The following is a 20,699-nucleotide window of genomic DNA, read 5'->3' as shown; positions in this document are numbered from 1 at the left end:
GAAAGAGGTGCCCCTTCCAGAAGTGCAGTGGGGGCTGGATAAATGGCCTCAGGGGGCCGCATTGCGGCCCACGGGCCGTAGTTTGAGGACGCCTGATCTAGAACATTCTCATCACCCCCAAAAGGAACCCCACACCCATCAACAGTCACTCTCCATTCCCGTCTCCCCAGCTCCAGGCAACTGATTTACATCCTGTTCCGTGGACCAGCCTACTCAGGACATTTCATATTAATGGAATCATGCAATGTGGTCTTTTGTGATTGGCTGCTTTCACTTAGCAGACTGTTTCCAAGGATGTTCTGAGTTTTCTTAGATTCTGTATTTGTCTACTTGGCATCCATTCATCAGAGGACTAACTTTGTTAATTATATTTTTATTTATTTATTTTTGCGAGAGAGAAAGAGACAGAGACAGACAGAAAGGGAGAGAAATGAGAAGTATTAACTTGTAGTTGCAGCACTTTAGTTGTTCATTGATTGCTTATCATTCGTGCCTTGACCAGGAGGCTCTAGCTGAGCCAGTGACCTCTTGCTCAGGGCAGTGACCTTGGGCTCAAGCCAGTAACCATGGGGTCATGTCTATGATCCCATGATCAAGCCAGTGACCCCGCACTCAAGTCAGCGACCTTGGGGTTTTGAACCTGTGCCCTCAGCGTCCCAGGCTAAAGCTCTATCCACTGCGCCACTGCCTCGGGTTAATTTTCTCTGTTCTTTTTTGTTTGTTTGTTTTGTTTTGTTTTTACAGGGACAGAGAGAGAGTCAGAGAGAGGGATAGATAGGGACAGACGAACGGAGAGAGATGAGAAGCATCAATCATCAGTTTTTCTTTGCGACACTTCAGTTGTTCATTGATTGCTTTCTCATATATGCCTTGACCGGGGGCCTTCAGCAGACCGAGTAACCTCTTGCTCGAGCCAGCGATGTTGGGTCCAAGCTGGTGAGCTTTTTGCTTAAGCCATATGAGCCCGCGCTCAAGCTGGCAACCTCAGGCCTTGAACCTGGGTCCTCGACATCCCAGTCTGATGCTCTATCCACTGCGCCACCGCCTGGTCAGGCAGTTTTCTCTGTTCTTGATGCTCTGGCATTTGTGGCCTCCTTGACTGGCAGGAACTGCCCTCCCAGGCTGGCCAGTTCTTAAAAGACAACAGAGGGCTCACCCTGGAGCACACTTTTCCTGTGCAGATGACCTGGTCCAGAGCCCACCCCCCAAACAACCATCCTTTTATCAAACTCTTCCACACCATGCCAGTATTCCCCTGCCCTAGATCAACCCCAGGCTAGGTACTCGGTAATTAGGACAGCCCCTTCCTAAAGCCTGCCAGAATCATTCAGAGTGGTCAATCCTAAGCTGTTCATCTGGGCCTGCCTTGGTTTTCCTGCAGAAAACACAACACAGGCTCTGGCTTGCTTCTCCTGCCCCCTGACACAAACTTGCTCGTCCCCATGTGGCCCTGTGTGGCAGAGGTATGCCCTCCCCTCAGGAACCATAAGTGATATCCATCTCCTTTCAATGGCATTGACCTCTCTGGGTCATCACTCAGTCACCTCCATAAATTAAAATCCTGCAGGTCCAATTGAGACAAAAGCTCGTTTATATTGTAGCAAGTATCAGTTCTTCTTTCCTTAGGAGAGAACTGTAGGTGTGTACCGCCCTTGGTTTATTCACTCATCAATTGGTGGACATACTTCCCACTTTTTGGCTATTATGAATAATGCTTCTGCGACTATCTGTGTACAGGTTTTGTGTGGATATATGTTTTCAGGTCTCTTGGGCATACAGGTATCCCTTCCTTTCCCTAAGTTCATGTTAGGCCGCTTTGCTTTGACAAAGGACATTATGTTCACAGCTTTTTTCATAAAAGCGAAAATCCTGTTGGGATTTCTTTTGGTCAGTGAAAACAGGCGCTAGTGTAGGTCTTCAGTAAAGGTGAAGCGGTGTCACACGTGCTTTGTGAGAGATCTTTGCCTAGTCCAACACCATGAAGATTTACTCCTAAGTTTTCTTCTAAGAGTTTTATTGTTTTAGCTCTTACATTTAAGTGCATGATTCATTTTGCATCAATTTTTGTATATTGATTAGGTAGTAGTCCAAGTCCATCCTTATGCATATGGATGTCCGGTTGTCCCAACATCGTTTGTTGAAAAGACAGTCAGTTCCTCTTTGAATTGTCCTGGCATTCTTGTCAAAGATCAACTGGCGACAAACGCAAGAATTTATTTCTGAGCTCTCAATTTTACGCCATTGATGTGTATAGCTACGTAGATTTATATGTCTGTCCTTATGCTAATGCCACACAGGGCTGGTTATTGTAGTTCTGCAGTAAGGTTTTAAATCAAGAAGTATGAGTTTTCCGGCCCTGGCCGGTTGGCTCAGTGGTAGAGCGTCGGCCTGGCGTGCAGAAGTCCCGGGTTCGATTCCTGGCCAGGGCACACAGGAGAAGCGCCCATCTGCTTCTCCACCCCACCCCCTCTCCTTCCTCTCTGTCTCTCTATTCCCCTCCTGCAGCGAGGCTCCATTGGAGCAAAGATGGCCCGGGCGCTGGGGATGGGTCCTCGGCCTCTGCCCCAGGCGCTAGAGTGGCTCTGGTCGCAACAGAGCGACGCCCTGGAGGGGCAGAGCATCGCCCCCTGGTGGGCAGAGCGTTGCCCCCTGGTGGGCGTGCCGGGTGGATCCCGGTCGGGTGCATACGGGAGTCTGTCTGACTGTCTCTCCCCGTTTCCAGCTTCAGAAAAAAACAAAAAAACAAACAAACAAAAAAGAAGTATGAGTTTTCCAACTTTGTTATTTTTCCATTTTGACTTGGTGATTCTGGGTCCCTTGCATTTCCACCTGAATTTTATTATTAGTTTGTCGATTTCTGCAAAACAAAATTGGGGGGGGGGGGGAAGGCAGCCGGATTTTGAAAGAGCTTGCGCTGACTCTGTTGATCAATTTGGGAAGTACTGCCACCTTAACAATATTAACTCTTCCAGTCCATGAATATGGGATGTCTCTCCACTTATTTAGGTCTCCTTTAATTTTTTTCAAATGATGTTTTGTAATTTTCAGTGTAAAAGTCTTATACTTCTTTTGTTACATGTATTCCTAAGTAGTATCTCTTTTTGATACTGTTATAAATGGGATTAGCTGTTTAATTCGATTTCATTTTGTTCATTGCTAGTATACAAAGATACATTGATTCTTGTGTATTGATCTTATGTCTTGCAACCTAGCTGAACTTTATTTTCCCTAATAATTCCTTTATGAATTCCTTAGGATTTTTTATATGTGAGCTCACATCATCTGGGCCTAGAGATAGTTTACTTCTTCCTTTTCAATCTGGATGCCCTTATTTCTTTTTCTTGCCTAATTTCTCTGGTTAGAACCTGTAGTACAGGGTTGAGTAGAAGCAATGAGTGGCCATTCTGTTTTGCTCCTGATCCTAGGAAGAAAGCATCCAGTCTTCATCACTGTATGATGTTAGCTGTGGGTTTTTCATAGATGGCCTCTTGCCTTTTTGTCATCCTACACTATTCTGTTTCTTCTTTTTTCAAGATTTTATTTATTGATTTTAGAGAGAGGGGAGAGAGCCTGACCGGGCGGTGGCGCAGTAGATAGAGCGTCGGACTGGGATGCGTCGGACCTGAGTTCGAGACTCCGAGGTCGCCAGTTTGAGCGTGGGCTCATCTGGTTTGAGCAAAGCTCACCAGCTTGGACCCAAGGTCGCTGGCTCAAGCAAGGGGTTACTCGGTCTGCTGAAGGCCCACGGTCAATGCACATATGAGAAAGCAATCAATGAACAACTAAGGTGTTGCAACGCACAACGAAAAACTAATGATTGATGTTTCTCATCTCTCTGTTCCTGTCTGTCTGTCCCTGTCTATCCCTCTCTCTGATTCTCTCTCTCTGTCTCTGTAAAAAAAAAAAAAAAAAAAGACGAGAGAAAGAGAGAGAGGTGAGAGAGAGAGAGGGGAGCAGAAACATCAACTCGTAGTTGGTTGTTGTATGTGCCTTGACCGGGCAAGCCCAGGATTTCCAACCAGCCACCTCAGAGTTTCAGGTCGAGGCTCTATCCATTGTATCACCACAGGCCACGTGGACTTTGTGCTTATTTAATTATTATTTTTTTATAACCTTTTTTAAGGACTTTATTAATTTTTCAGAGAGGAGAGAGAGAAAGGGAAAGAGGAATAGAGAGCGAGAGAGAGAAGGGGGAGGAGCAGGAAGCATCAACTCCCATATGTGCCTTGACCAGGCAAGCCCAGGGTTTCAAACCGGCAACCTCAGTGTTCCAGGTCGATGCTTTATCCACTGCGCCACCACAGGTCAGGCTGTCTTTGTACTTATTTAAAGTGATTTGTGTACCTATGTATTCTGCTAGATTTAATCTCCTTGAGAGCACCTCCTTCCTCTCTGTAGCCTCCAAAACACCCTCCTCGTATTCGATTGCTATTGCTCATCTTCCCAAAGCATGAGCTTTGCTTTTCCCAGAGCCTGTCCCCAAGGGCCTGTGCAATGGAGTGAGGACGAAGGACAGCTGACTTTCCCTGTGGCCCCTCTTGTCATTTTGCACAGAGTAGCATGAAGATGTCACAGAGACGCGTTCTTATTCCAGTGCCTGGAGTCCGAGTCCGGCAGCATTTGGTGGGTTGGATGCAGTCCGTGCAGCACTGTGTACACGGCTTGCATGGCCATCGGTCATCATGGATTGCTTGGGAGCCAGACAGACGGAGAAATTAACCCAGGAGCCATGCACATAGGCAGAGCTCGGGGCACCAGTCAGACTTTTCCTTGTATAATCTGAAACTTTAACGTACCCACTTCGTGGATACTTTCAGCCAAAATAAAGAGCCAAATGATTCATTTGGGAAATTCCACAAGGTATACCCTCCCTTCCCTACCCTTCCCTGAAATGGCTTCTCAGCCAGGCCACTGTGTCCAGGCTGGGAAGGAGGTGACTCTCAGTTTCAGTTTCCCATCAGTGATTTTCAGGAATCGAGAAAGGAAGCAGGAACCGAGAAAGGAAGCAGGAAGCGTACACAGCTTCTGTCTTGGGCTAAAAATGCTCCACTCCTCTGTTCCTACGATGCTTGTCTCCTGACAGCCAGGCGCGGAAGGGGACAGACCGTGAAGGGTGCCACGGTGCCAACAAGAGCATCCGTGTCCTTGGCAGGGCTCAGAATAGCTCTCACAGCTCTGACTCATGGTGCGCGGGCCCGCCCGTGATCAGTGTGGCTGGGGACGAGGTGAGTCAGGCCCACAGCCCCCTCCAGTGCAGGGGCCGTCCGTCCATCCATGAGGACAGGGTGTCTGCTCTGGTACGCTCCTGCAGAAAGGGCGTCCTGCTCTGCATGAAGCCCTGAGGACGCTTGCCCAGGAAGGGACTCCTGATATTTGTAAGAGAATGGTAGTTTTAGGGACCTGTCTAAACTGGGGGCTGAACACTGCTCCTCCATTGACCTCACAATACCCTCATTGTTAGATCCCGCACCTCTTAAATCTGGTCAGATTCGGTTTTCTTTCTGTGTCTCTTTCCTCTTTGTATTTTTCTCTCTCTTTTTGCTCAGCTAGAATTGTATTTATTTAACCCTTTGAGTAGTGAGTTTTTTTTATGCTCGCTGACCCCCAGGAGTGAGGTTTTTTTTCTTCAAAAAAATGAAATTGGCTCTGACTGGTTGGCTCAGTGGTAGAGCATCGGCCTGGTGTGTGGAAGTCCCGGGTTCAATTCCCGGCCAGGGCACACAGGAGAAGCGCCCATCTGCTTCTCCACCCTTCCCCCTCTCCTTCCTCTCTGTCTCTCTCTTCCCCTCCTGCAGCCAAGGCTCCATTGGAGCAAAGTTGGCCCAGGCGCTGAGGACGGCTCCATGGCCTCTGCCTTAGGTGCTAGAATGGCTCTGGTTGCAACAGAGCAACACCCCAGATGGGCAGAGCATCGTCCCCTGGTGGGCATGCTGGGTGGATCCTTGTGGGGTACATGCGGGAGTCTGTTTCTCTACCTTCCCACTTCTAACTTCAGAAAAATTCAGAAAAAAAAAGAAATTAGTTCCAGTTCCAGTTTTATTAACTTAAAATTATGTTTGTTTGATAACCAATTTATAGAAACAAGAAGAACATACATTTGCCTTTTTAAATTTTATTTATTTTTTATTTTATTTTACAGAGACAGAGAGAGAGTCAGAGAGAGGGATAGACAGGGACAGACAGACAGGAACGGAGAGATAAGAAGCATCAATCATTAATTTTTCATTGCGACACCTTAGTTGTTCATTGATTGCTTTCTCATATGTGCCTTGACCGCGGGCCTTCAGCAGACGGAGTAACCCCTTGCTCGAGCCAGCGATCTTGGACTCAAGCTGGTGAGCTTTTGCTCAAACCAGATGAGCCTGCGCTCAAGCTGTCTACCTTGGGGTCTCAAACCTGGGTCTTCCACATCCCAGTCTGACGCTCTATCCACTGCGCCACCATCTGGTCAGGCCACATTTGCCTTTTTTTAATGTTGCCTTACACATGTATGATCGTACTCTGGATGGTCAGGAGGCACGAGGATGCACATGAATGTTTATACTACTCCAAGGGTTAAGAAATCACAGGTACATGTATGCACACACACGCATGTGCACACGTGCGTGCACGCGCACACACATACACACAGAAATCACAGCTGTTGAATTTTTCCTTCTTGGGAAGTTTTCATCCAGGTGCGTCCACATCTCTCGCTGGTCCTCGCCCATCACTAGCCCTAATGCAGAGGCTGTCCCTGTGTTCTCAACACTCAGCCCCTCGTGTGCATCCCAGCCCAGCAGTCACTACATCTGTCCTGCTTACCTACCGCAGAATCGCTGGTTTAAAGACCAGCCTAATGCCATATTGTGCTTAAAACTGTGTTGTTCTCCATCAGGGCCTCCAAGCCAGGCCACGGGTCCCATGTCTCCCTTAGCTCAGCTTTTCTGTCATCCACGCGCAGCCCTGGTGTGGCCTGGTGCACTTTGGTAGCAGGCCATTTCGTCTCTTTTTGCCACTTTCCCAACACTGACTTCCTTGGGTCCACTCAAGTTAAAACCAACGTGTCCCTGTTCCTGTCTCACGGTTGGAGCTCCGTGCCTTCCTGTCCCCGCGTGTGTCTCTCACCAGTACTATTCCGGACGCTTTATGGAAATGCAGGCACAGCCAGATTCAGTGACTTGTCTACAGTGACAGAGCACTGTCAGGGTGAGTGTGACAGTTTCCTGCTTTAGAGGTCTCCTACGCTCCCCCTTCCTTGTGGCTGCACAGCCCACATGCACTGAGGATAATACCACCTCAGTCACAAAGGATCCAATACATTTATTTCCAAAACAGCTAGATGGGATGAGGTGTGGGGGCTGTGCGGGTTGTACCCCGCGCGAGGACAGAAGACGGGTGGAGGGTGGGGTGAATCCTACTTCACTTTTGTATGGGGGGGGCATTGTAATGAGTACTTTCATGTCCCTGGATCATAGCTAATGCTAAGCCTCGGTGGATGACCTACTTATTTCAAACACGTTGCACAACAGTGTAGAGATAGTTACCTAAACTTTATTTCGAAGGAATACCGGGGGAGCTGAAATGCAGACTGTTTGAAGCAGCTTTCATTTTCCCCAGCAGAGCAATCCCATGAAAAGGGTAAGACCGAGATTTAAGCCCATTGGAAAGGGAGGACAGTGAGGCACAGGCATGAATGAATGGATGGATGGGTGAATGGATGAATGAATGAAGTCATTCAGCGTTCACTCCAAAGGGCACAGACTTGGTTAGCACAGTTGGGACTAGACCCCTAATCTGGTCTCTCCAAAAACCTCTTTTAGGTAAGAGATGAGAACAATCTACTCCCAGAAGAACCTGTGCTCTGAATTGTTTTATTAAACTGGGAATGTGTTTTGCTGATTTATCCGCACTTTTTCATAGAGTGGTGTAGTGATCATCTGAGTCCTAGGAGCAGGCTCTCCTGCAGTCCCTCAGGACTCTGTCTCCGCCCATACCTTCCCAGACCCATCCCTGCCAGAGCCCACCTCCTGACCGCAGCACCTCCCATAAGATGGGCTCCTTTCTTGTCAGCCCCGTGACTGTGGGGCAGGGCCAGGGGATGGAACACTGCTTGTCCCCCAGAGATGCACCCTTCGTTCCCCACATAATTACTGAGCACCTGATCTGTGTTGGGCTCTCTGCCAGGTCTATAGATACAAGGAGAAGGCAGAGGTCCTGCCCTTGAGGATTAGAGATGGAATTGGTATTCCATCACCATTCTTTGGCACCCTCTTCTCCTGTAGGTCCTGAATTCTGATCACACCACCTGCCATTATCACGTCCATCTGTGGACTTTTTCTTTGTTTTGTATTTTTCTGAAGTTGGAAACAGGGAGGCAGTCAGACAAACTCCCACATGCGCCCGACCGGGGTCCACCTGGCATGCCCACCAGGGGGCGATGCTCTGCCCATCGGGGTGTTGTTCTGTTGCAACCAGGGCCATTCTAGGGCCTGAGGCAGAGGCCACAGAGCCATCCTCAGCGCCCGGGCCAACTTTGCTCCAATGGAGCCTTGGCTGCGGGACGGGAAGAGAGAGACAGAGAGGAAGGAGAGGGGGAAGGGTGGAGAAGCAGATGGGTGCTTCTCCTGTGTGCCCTGGCCAGGAATCGAACCCAGGACTCCTGCACGCCAGGCTGACGCTCTACCACTGAACCAACCGGCCAGGGCCCCATCTGTGGACTTTAAGGAAGCTCACCTTCTTCCCACGAGTGTAGTGCTGGATAGGGTCCCGCCCTCTTCACTGCCACCACTGCCAGAGCATTGGACATCCAGGTTACTGACCGTCCAAACATCCCGCCCTTCCAGTTTCCTAAACCTCCTCACCTGTGCTCCCTGCCTTTGCAGGACATTTCAGTCACCTATGAGGGTGAGTAGGCTTATTGGACTTCATCATCCTGGGGGCACTGTTCCTCTTGCAGTCTTTTCAACTAGAATCTCTCTGACCACCTTTCACAGCACTGACAGGCTGGGAGTATGGTTCTCCTTTCCTTTGCCTGTGACAGTCGTCACTGATTGATGGCCAGGGGCACTTAGTCTTGCTGAGCCTGGACACAGGCTTGAAAGGCCTTAATATGAACACTGGTGCCACGGTAGCTGATCGTATTTGACCTAAGGGGGTTACGAATATTTTCATAGCGCCTTCCCCCCCCCTCCCTCCCTCCCTCCCTCCTTCCCACCCTCTGGATCTTTACTTACGCTGTTTCTTCTCCTGAAGCAGCTTGCTTTCCTAAATATCCTTTAAGGCAGCTCAAGTTCATCGCTTTCATGAATCCTTTAGCGATCCCACAACCAGGTGAGATGTCTTTTCTGACTCTCTTGAAGCACACTTGGAGCCTCCTAAAAGCACCGTCATATAACTACTGTTAGGTCTATTTCTGCCTTTAATCTCCGTGAGGATGAGGAATATGTACTTTCAATTTTATCGCACCCCCTCCGCCCCTGTGCTAGTGTCTAGTACAGAGCTTTGCACTATTGCTGAGTCCTTACTCAGTGTACGTGAGGTATCCAGCATTAATCCCTCTGAGCCCAACATCCAAAACGGGTGGCCCACAGCTCAGGTAGTAACCCCTGACATGTTTAGCTACTTTATAGGTTATTATTTGATGGTAAAATATAAAATCTGTCATTTAATCATTTTAAATTTTCAGTGGCATTCATTACATTCAATGTTGTGCAAACCATGACCACTATCTATTTCTAAAACGTTTTCCTCACCCCAAACAGAAACTCTGTAACCATGAAGCAATAACTCCCCAAGCCCTGGTAACTTCTCATCTACTTTCTGTCTATGAATTTGCCTATTCTAGATATTTTATATAAATCGAATTATGCAATATTTGTGTTTTTGTATTTGGTTTATTTCACTTAGCTTAATGTTTAGGTTTTCAAGTTCCATCCATGTGGTAGCACATATTCATACTTCATTCATTTTTATAGCTTAATACTGTTCCATGGTGTGGATGTGCCACATTTGGTTTATCCATTCATCCACTGACAGGCACTTGGATGTTTCCTCCTTTTGATTACCGTGAATAATGCAGAGGTGAACATTGGCATACTGGTATCTGTGTAAGTCCCTGTTTTTACTTCTTTTGGGCATACACCTCAGAATGGAAGGACTAGGTCCTATGGTAACTCTATGTTTAGCTTTGTGAGGAACCCACTGTAGAGTTTTAAAACTCATTACTGGACAACTTTAAAAAATGAGGGATCACACATAAAATTTAGATTTTTTTTCCCAGCTTCTCTTGAAAATATTAGAAGTCTGTCACTCCCAGGTCTGTCTGTGGGGACATGATCAGTTGGGATGAGTGGGGACCACTCTCTGTAGATGGGGCATCTAGTCTTTGGCTCACCAAGGTTCTCCCCTGGCTGGAATCAGACATTGGCATTCCCTGCCTGGGCCCAGTTCTAAGCCTGTGCTCAGTCACTTTTTCTTTTATTTATTTTTTATTAAATGAGAGATGGGAGGCAGAGACAGACTCTGGCATGTGCCCCAACTGGGATCCACCTGGCAAGCCCACTACCAGGCAATGCTCTGTCCATTTAGGCTGCTCCTGCTCCGTTGTTCGGCAACCAAGCTATTTTAGCACCTGAGGCAAGGCCATGGTGCCATCCTCAGTGCTCGGGGCCAACTTTGCTTAAACCATTTGATCCATGGCTGTGGGAGAGGAGGGGAGAGACAGATAGAGGGGGGAAGGGGGAAGAAGCAGCTAGTCGCTTCTCCTGTGTGCCCTGACAGGGAATTGAACCGGGACTTCCACATGCCAGGCTGACACTCTACCACTGAGCCAACTGGCCAGGCCAGTCACTCTCACCTGTGTTTGTATTTACTCTGTGTTATTACTTGTGTACATGTCATTCTAGGCTGTACACATCTAGGCTCTAATTGTCTGAGGGCAGCATGCTTGTCTTTTTATTTCTCATTGATTAAGATAGATCGGCACATTGTTGGTACCCAAAGTTTTTATGTACTGAAGTTTTAAATTGAGTATCTGAGGTTTTTAGGGCCAAAGTAATTTGCACAGTTATGACTGACTGAGTCAACCAAGTGCTAATTCTAGCACTTGTAAGTTGACTTGTCACATTGTGGGATGTTACAGGAAAAGAGGAAAAAAGTCTAAAATTGGGGAAATGAATGACAGATTACAGGCAATGAGGGAAGGGCTGACCACTTCCTCATTTGAAACATTTCTTCATTAGAGTTTTGTTTTTTATCACTAGTCCTATAGAGAAAGCATCTCAAGGTGATTTATGGAAAACTGAGGTACAACACAATATCACAGAACAAGTTAGTAAGAAATAGAATTAAAATGTGTTTCTGTATCAACACGAAAAGAATAAATTTGGACCCCTATCTCACACCAAATATAAAAAAATAAAATGCATCATCACTTAATAAGAGCTAAACCATAAAACTCTTAGAAGAAAATGTTGGAGTAAGTCTTTGTGATGCTGAGTCAGGCAATGGCTTCTTAGATAATGCACCTAAAGCACAAGTAACGAAAGAAAGAAAGAAATCGGACTTCATCAAATGGAAAACTTTCATGTTACAAGGGACACTATTAAGAAAAGCATACAGAATGGGAGAAAATACTTGTGCACTGTATATATGATTAGGAACTTGTATTTACAATATATAAAGAGCTCTTACAACTCAACAATAAAAGGATGGATACCCCAGATAAAAATAGGCCAAAAAATCCGAAGAAAGAGTTTTCTGAAGAAGTTATACCATTGGCCAATAAGCACATGAAAGAGCTAAATGTCATTTGTTATTAGGAAACTGAAAATTAAAACCACAATGAGATACCACTTCATAGTCACCAGGATGGTAATAAAATTAAATGACAATAACCAGTATTGGAGAATTTATGGAGGAATTGGAACCCTCAGACATTGCTGGTGGGGTTGTAAATGGTGTAGCCACTTTGGAAAAATAGTTTTGCAGTTCCTCAAACTGTGAACATATGACCCAGAAATGAAAGCATACAAGCATGTATTGCAGTAATATCATAATAGCCCTGCGTTGGAAGCAACCCACATTTCTACTGACCAGTGAATGGATAAACAAAATGTAGTCAATCTATGCAACGAAATATATACTAATCAGCCATAATAAGGGATGAGGTTTTGGGACAGGCTATAATATAGACGTCTGTATCTTATAAACATTATGCCAAGTCAAAGAAGTCAGACACAAGGAATGGCAGATTGTATGACTCCATTTATTTTATTTTATTTTTTATTTCAGAGAGAAAGAAAGAAAGGGGCAGGGAGGAGCGGGAAGCATCAATTCCTAGTAGTAGTTGCTTCCTGTATGTGCCTTGACCAGGCAAACCCAGGGTTCAAACCAATGACCTCAGTGTACCAGGTCAAAGCTTTATTCATTGCACCACCACAAGTCAGGCTTTATGACTCCATTTATATGAACTGTGCACAATAGGCAAATAGAAAGTAGAATAGTGGGCCTGACCTGTGGTGGCGCAGTGGAAAAAGCATCAACCTGGAATGCTGAGGTTGCTGGTTCAAAACCCTGGGCTTGCCTGGTCAAGGCACATATGGGAGTTGATGCTTCTTGCTTCTCCCCACCCCTTTCTCTCTCTCTCTAAAAAAAAGTAGAGTAGTGGTTGGCTGAGGCTGGAAGAGGGGAGCAGTGGAGAGTGACCAGTGATAGGTACAGGGTCTCTTTTTGGGGTGATGAAACTGCTCTAAAATTAGATTGAGTGATAATTGCACAAGTCTGTGAATATATTGAAACCCACTGAACTTTAAAAAAGAAAAGAAAAAAATGGGGGCCCCAGACACAAAACGCTCTTCATCCCTTTTACATATCTAATAAAATACACAATCCTAAAGGATGACAAAAAAAAGCATCTGATGTACAGTAGTTTACACTAAAGCATTTACAGATGAGTTGGAACAATGTGTTGCATTTGCTTTAAAATGCTGCAGGCTTGTGTGACCAGGCGGTGGCACAGTGGTCAGACTGGGATGCAGAGGACCCAGGTTCAAGACCCCAAGGTCGCCAGCTTGAGCGCGGGCTCATCTGGTTTAAGCAAAAGCTCACCAGCTTGGACCCAAGGTCACTGGCTTGAGCAAGGGGTTACTTGGTCTGCTGTAGCCCCCCGGGTCAAGGCACATATGAGAAAGCAATCAATGAACAATTAAGGTGTCGCAACAAAAAATTGATAATTGATGCTTGTCATCTCTCTTCGTTCCTGTCTGTCTGTCCCTGTGTGTCCTCTCTCTCTGACTCTCTCTGTCTCTGTAAAAAAAAAAAAAAAAAAAAAAAGACTGGGGCATCTGAATGTCTCCCAAAATGTTTGATGGCTGTTGCTTCTTCCAACAGTCAGTCATTACATAGACAAGGAAATCCAGATCTTTAATGGGGTCACAGTGGTAAAGAAAAATAAATAAAATAAAATAAAATAAAATAAAATGCTGCAGGCTCTCCTCCATGCAAAGTAAACGTGGCTAGGAGATGGAGTAGATTAAATGGGCAACACGTTGGTCGTTTTTGAGGTGGTGGGGTGGACACGTAGGAGTTCATGATATTGCTTTATTTTTGTAAATGTTAAAAAAATTGTCCATAATATAAATTTAAAAAGAGATAGCGCCCTGGCCGGTTGGCTCAGCGGTAGAGCGTCGGCCTAGCGTGCGGAGGACCCGGGTTCGATTCCCGGCCAGGGCACACAGGAGAAGCGCCCATTTGCTTCTCCACCCCTCCGCCGCACTTTCCTCTCTGTCTCTCTCTTCCCCTCCCGCAGCCAAGGCTCCATTGGAGCAAAGATGGCCCGGGCGCTGGGGATGGCTCTGTGGCCTCTGCCCCAGGCGCTAGAGTGGCTCTGGTCGCAATATGGCGACGCCCAGGATGGGCAGAGCATCGCCCCCTGGTGGGCAGAGCGTCGCCCCGTGGTGGGCGTGCCGGGTGGATCCCGGTCGGGCGCATGCGGGAGTCTGTCTGTCTCTCCCCGTTTCCAGCTTCAGAAAAATGAAAAAAAAAAAAAAAAAAAAAAGAGATAGCTAAACCATCCACTGTTCGCTAGAGATCAGTGTGCCTGTGTTCTTTTTGAGTTCTGTGTGGAGGGCTGTGAGGGTGTACCCCATGTAGTTATCGCCGGGCACGGGTCTCTGTGCGGATGAGGAAGAATGAGGGTCGACCTGGAGGGGAGGCCACAGCACTTTGGGGGGGGGTGTTCATTTTCTGGGGTTGCTGTACAAAGTACCACAAACTGGGTAGAGGGCTCAAACCAACAGGAACTTATTCTCTCACAGTTCTGGAGACTAGAAGTCCAAAGTCCAGGTGTCATTGTGAAGATCCTCAGTCAGGATCCAGCCCTGCCTCTTCCGGCTGCTGATGGTGCTGGCGGTCCTTGGTGTTCCCAACGTGCGGATGCGCCCCTCCAGTCTGTGCCTCTGTGGTCACGTGGGGCTCTCCCTGTCCCTCTTCCCATTGTCTTCCCCGTGTGTGTCTGTCTCCAACTCAGTTTTCTCTATTTATAAAGACGCCGCCCTAGCTGAGTATGACCACATCCTAAGTTGATCACATCTGCAAAGATCCTATTTCCAACTAAGGTTGCATTCACAGGTTGCAGGGGTTAGGACTTCGACATCTCTTTGTGTGAGTGTGTGTGCATGTGTGTGTGTGTAGGACACACAATTCTACCCACAAAAGGGCACAAGACAGAATAAACAGAAACCTAAGACAGGATCTTAGCAGTGCACTGTCTACTGCTGGGTCTTCCCATTGTCTACAGGCAGGCGGTGGTGGACCCCGAGTTTGCCATGGATGGACTTCACCAGAACGCATCACCCCCTGGCCACCTTCATCTTGTCCAAACTGCGACAAGCCTTTTCTGGGATGCATTTCTGCTCGGCAGCCTTGAGCGACGAGTGACACAGGTAGACTCTTCCAGTCCAGCGGCCCTTCCACCAGAAAGTTCTCAGGGCTCATTCTAACCAGCATTCACTCGCGATAGCTCTTAGCCGAGGTTGGTTTCTTACTCTTTGACTCACACGCACGTTGCTCTTAGTGGTTATCTTTTGAGCTGGTTGCTGAAGTTATTTTAGACTCTGTAGTCCAGTTGACCCAGAAACCATTCTTCCTTTGAAACTCCCTCTGAAATATTATTCGCTCTGATGCTGTTAACTCCAGATTACACTGTTCCTTGCTCTGTAATCTTAGTCTGGCCTTTGACCAAGAGCAATAAAATTGGACCTCTCTGCTAAATGGTACTTACAATATATATAATTTAATTCTAGTGAAACAGATGTCTGATAAGTGCCATGTGCTCTCAGATGGTCACTTGGAGGGGCTGTGAGCTCCTCCACACTTCATGAACTGCGTGGGCCACAGAGTGCTGTCACCTTCCAGAGGATGTCGGTGGGGGGGGGGAGTGGACGCTGGAGGCAAGGGGGACTTTGGGCCCATTCACTTCCTCCAGCGTTATCTTTACCCTCTATTTCCGCTCCAATCAATGGAGTGATTTGCAAGCCTCTGCCTTCCTCGCATTGCTCTTGGGAGTGTGGGAAAGGCTGAGCAGGAAGGGGCTGAGGCTGTGCAGAGAACAGGGAGGGAGAGGAGGCCCCAGAGTGAACTTGGGTGCTGGTCCGGGCAGCTCGGGTCGGAACCACTGTGGGTTCCTGGACAGGGACCCAAGGGACCGGGGTAGAGTAGATGCAACACTGATCCTTGTATGTGATGGAGCTTAAAGCAAATAGAGTAGTGATATTTTAATAGCACCCCGCGTCTGGCCTGCGTCCTAAGGGCTGGGCACTGTGCTAACAGCTTTCCGTGCGTTGGGTAACTGCCAGCCACCCAAGCACCTGTCCTGTGTATGTATGTGAGCAATGCATCCTTTCCCCTTAGATGGCTGCTTCCATCCTGCCTTTCAAAATCCAGGTTTGCAAAGAGATTCTCAGTGTGGCAGGGAAGCTTGTTTCTCCCTCCTCCCGGGGCGCAGCTAATAGACTGCACACAGTTCGTGGAAAGCCTGTTTACTGACGGCCTCGTAGAAAGAGCCTTTCTCTTCAAAGCACAGAAACGTGAACAACAGCAAGGCTCCAAGTCCATTGCTGGCTCACTTATCACAGCGACATTTAATGCAATGGGATTAATCGTCCTGCTAGAAAGGACTGGGCCTGAGGTCCCTGGAGCCTTTTAGAACTGGATTAAAGGGACCCCACACTCACCCCTGACATCCCGTCAGAATCGCACCTAACCTACAATAGAGCCAAGGTGGTGTTTTGTGTATTTTTAAACTATCCATTAAAAAAGATCTTCTGAGGCTAGCCCATTATTTCCTTTGTTGGTCTGGATCAGAGTCTCAGAGCCCCAGCCAGTCAGAGTTCTTTGGCGCTCTTGCTGTGATTTGATTCTTTTTTTTTTTTTTTTTTTTAATTTTTTAGTTTATTTATTTATTTACAGGGACAGAGAGTCAGAGAGAGGGACAGATAGGGACAGACAGACAGGAACGGAGAGAGATGAGAAGCATCAATCATCAGTTTTTCATTGCGACACCTTAGTTGTTCATTGATTGCTCTCTCATATGTGCCTTGACCGTGGGCCTTCAGCAGACCGAGTAACCCCTTGCTGGAGCCAGCGACCTTGGGTCCAAGCTGGTGAGCTTTGCTCAAGCCAGATGAGCCCGTGCTCAAGCTGGCGACCTCGGGGTCTCGAACCTGGGTCCTTCCGCATCCCAGTCCGACGCTCTATCCACTGCGCCACCACCTGGTCAGGCTGTGATTTGATTCTGTTCCTTTTATGTCATATTCTTAGTGGAGAAGGAAAAGACACCATCACCTTCCAACGCCGGTACACCTGTTCAAGTCCTGAGGGCTGCCGCCGTTCCCGGGCGCATTTAAACAATCGCTGCCATCCTGTCTGGTGTGCGTTTCTGACCTCTAGCTTATTTACTGTGTTCTACTGGAATTTTCAGTTTCTCCATATTTCTTTTCAAAAGTTGCCCCTCCAAGTGTTCCCATCCTCATCTCGTTGGCTTGCTTTGTATCTCCCTTTCCCCTCAGACGGGGAAGAGCGAGTTCTGTACATTGTTGGAAACTCGGTGCAGACAGAGTGAGCAGGGAGGTTGTGGTCACTGACGGGAGACCAGAGGAGGGCTGCTTCTTGTCTCAGGTCCACGCCCTGAGTTCCGATTGTGCGGGTTCAGTAGCCCTAATGCACCTCAAGTTCCCTGGAGCGCCGAGGGGATGTTTGCTTGTTGCTCTGTGCTGTTAATCCCAAATTCTTACCAGCACCCTTAAACGTTAAGCTGGTTCTGCATGAGTGTGAGCTGCTGCCCACTGCTGCCCACTGCTGCCAGGCCCTGAATGATGGCACTCAGCACACCCCTGTGCCCTGCAGGGCTCACCGCACCCCAGTGAGCACGTAAAACCAACCTGGTACATTTTGGGCCACTTCTAAGGGACCTGCTGCTCTTGGATGATCATTCATCTGTGTCCCAGGTGTGGCCCAGCCCACCAGGGATTGCTGGAGGGGTTACAAACAAAATGTTAACAGCCATGAATCTGTACCTGTATGTGGAATCTAAAAATGCAAAACAAACAAACAAACAAATGAACTAATAAGAACAGAGACCAAAAGGATGGTTTTCCAAGGCTGAGGGGGTGGATGGACAGGTGGAAAATGGAATGTTGTCAATAATATTGTGATAAGTCTGCACAGGGACAGGCGATTATTAGAATTAGTGGGGTGAGCTCATCATAAGGTAGAAGAGTGTCAAATTGCTATATTGTACACCTGGAACATATAACAATTAATATAATATTGTATACCAACGTTATTTCCATAAAAAATAAATGAAAAGAAAATTTAAAAATACAGAAAAAAAATATAACAGGCACATAAAACCCAAGATGTCAACTTCCTTTTCAAAAGAAATCGAAGTTTTCCAAGCTGGTTAGCTCGGTTGGTTAGAGCATCGTTCTGGTGCACAGAGGTTGCCGGTTTGATCCCTGGTCAGGGCACAGACAGGAACAGATTGATGTTTCTGTCTCTTTCTCTCTCTCTCTTCTTCTCTCACTAAAAAAAAAAAAAAAAGTAACTGAAGTTTAAAAGTGGGTCCGTTTTTGCCTGACCTGTGGTGGCGCAGTGGATAAAGCGTCGACCTGGAAATGCTGAGGTCGCCAGTTCGAAACCCTGGGCTTGCCTGGTCAAGGCATATATGGGAGTTGATGCTTCCAGCTCCTCCCCTCTTCTCTCTCTCTGTCTCTCCTTTCTCTCTCTCCCTCTCCTCTCTAAAATGAATAAATAAATTAAAAAAAAAAAGTGGGTCCGTTTTAAAAACTATTTAGTCGGTACATATAGGAGGCAGCCTGTGACCCCGGAGAGACCTACAAAGGGGGAGTCCCCGGCCTCAGGTTTGGAGCCCGGATGCAGAGTGCAGAGACCCAGCCCTCACTCCGCCTGCCGTCCCCTCCCCCCCTTTCTCCCCTTACTTCCCCTCGTTCTCCTTCCTTATCACTCCCTCTCCTTTCTCCACAAGTCTCCCTGCTGTGCTGTCTCTCCGCCCCTGCCTTCCTCAGCGCATCTCTGGGGGTCCTCTGGGTGTGAAGAGGGAGAAGAAGGGCGCCATATGTATTGCTCATCAATTATTTGCTGGAAGGTCACAGACCTACGTGAGGTGCTGGCTGTGAGATTTGTGAGATTTGGGGTTGTTCCTCAGGAGTGCTGAGAACAGAAAAGGATATTTGTAGGAAGCCACCCCTTTCCATCTGTGGTGACTTTCCATCTGTGGTGACACCCGTGTAACTACTGAGAACACTGTGGACCGGTCTAGCACGTCTCACTCCACGCAAGGGACACAAGGTGTTCCTTTACTGACCGCGGTGGTTTGTAATGAAAGCTTTTGGCTCCAGTTGTTGCTAGGGCGCTGCCAGGGGAACCAGCCACACGGAGGGAACGTGTAACCCAATATTATTGTTGGGTTAAAACAATACACTCTGACCTTAGATGGGTAGGAAGGGTTGGGTTTCACTTTTTTGCTCAGGTGACAGGCTAGCACCCCGGGCCGGGCCGACTGGGCAAACCTGGGTGCATGTCCCTGTGTGTGGCCTCTGCAGACCCTCCCTGTGGGTGGGGACAACGGGACTGCAGACAAGTGGGAAGGTATCAGTCTGTTTTCGTCCATTTGGTTATGAGAGCCACACATGCCAGCGAGTTCTGAGGGTCACGGTAAAGGCGGTGTTGAGAAAACAAGCAAGCTAAGTGTAGTGTGACCCAGACTGAGGTCCTTTGTTAAAACTAAGGGATGTTGTCTGACCAGGCGGTGGCGCAGTGGATAGAGCATCGGACTGGGATGCGGAGGATCCAGGTTTGAGACCTCAAGGTCACCAGCTTGAGTGCGGGCTCAGCTGGTTTGAGCAAAGCTCACCAGCTTGAACCCAAGGTACCTGGCTCGAGCAAGGGGTTACTCGGTCTGCTGAAGGTTCGCAGTCAAGGCACCTATGAGAAAGCAATCAGTGAACAACTAAAGTGTTGCAATGAAAAACTAATGATGGATGTTTCTCATCTCTCTCCCTTCCTGTCTGTCTGTCCCTATCTATCCCTCTCTCTGTCTCTGTAAAAAACACACAAAAAACCAAAAAAACCCACTAAGGGATGTTGCCTGACCTGTGGTGGCGCAGTGGGTAAAAGCATTGACCTGGAACACTGAGGTCGCCGGTTCAAAACCCTGGGCTTCCCTGGTCAAGGTACATATGGGAGTTGATGCTTTCTGCTCCTCCCTCCCTTCTCTCTCTATCTGTCTCTCTCTCTGTCTTCTCTCTCTAAAATGAATAAATAAAATCTTTAAAAAATAAATAATTAGTTTAAAAAAAATAAAACTAAGGGACATAATTTGGGGCCGTGCTGTTTTATGTGAAATGATCCTTGATGTTATCTCCCCTGTGGCAATCACAGAGAGACTCTTTTGGGTGGCACTGCTGTCCCCTCTGTTAGGGCGGAAATGTCTTCAGAAGGTAAAAGTCAGGGCCAACTTTTCTTTTTGGACTCAGTGGCAGCCAGACACCAAGCAAGCACCAGGTCCTCCTGTTGACCCAAGGAGCCACAGGGTTGCAGATTCTAAGGGCTAAAACAGCTCTTGGGGATCACTTAACAGGAGTATGTTTAATTTTCAGGGTGAGGGCTCATTGTACTCTGGACTCCCTGCCCCCCCCAAAACACACATTCATAATCTTTCATGTCATTTCCAGGGAGTAACAGATTCCCTAGCGGATCCGTGGATTCCAGGTTAAAAACCTCTGATGTATATGCATCCTTATTTTCGTACATGAGAAAGTTGAGGCCCAGAACAAAGGTGACAGACCATGGTCTCACAGTGATGCTCACGGCAAACCAATCAGACGGGAGGATGTCCACGGGAAAGCCAGTGTGGTGAGTCTCTGCACGTCATCTATTTCTGAAGATTGCGTGAGACCCAAGTGCCAAGAGTTTTTTTTTTTTCGAGAGTGAGAACCGTTAGCTGGGAGAATCCCAATATTTAACCCAGTAACATTTGAAGGAAAGTAGAAATAGTTGCACCAGAAATGTATTGGATAGACCTGGAGTTTATGATGTGTTCAAAAGACCCAAGTGCAAAGCCCGGCCACTGTGTGGGAACTGCCTGGAACCTATAGTTTGGGGTGTTTTTTAGGACAAGTAATAAATTCCTTTCACAT

Source organism: Saccopteryx leptura, chromosome 2 (assembly GCF_036850995.1).
Source record: "Saccopteryx leptura isolate mSacLep1 chromosome 2, mSacLep1_pri_phased_curated, whole genome shotgun sequence".
NCBI classification, from domain to species: domain Eukaryota; kingdom Metazoa; phylum Chordata; class Mammalia; order Chiroptera; family Emballonuridae; genus Saccopteryx; species Saccopteryx leptura.
The sequence above is the reverse complement of the archived record's forward strand: the minus strand, read 5'-3'. Positions refer to the sequence as shown.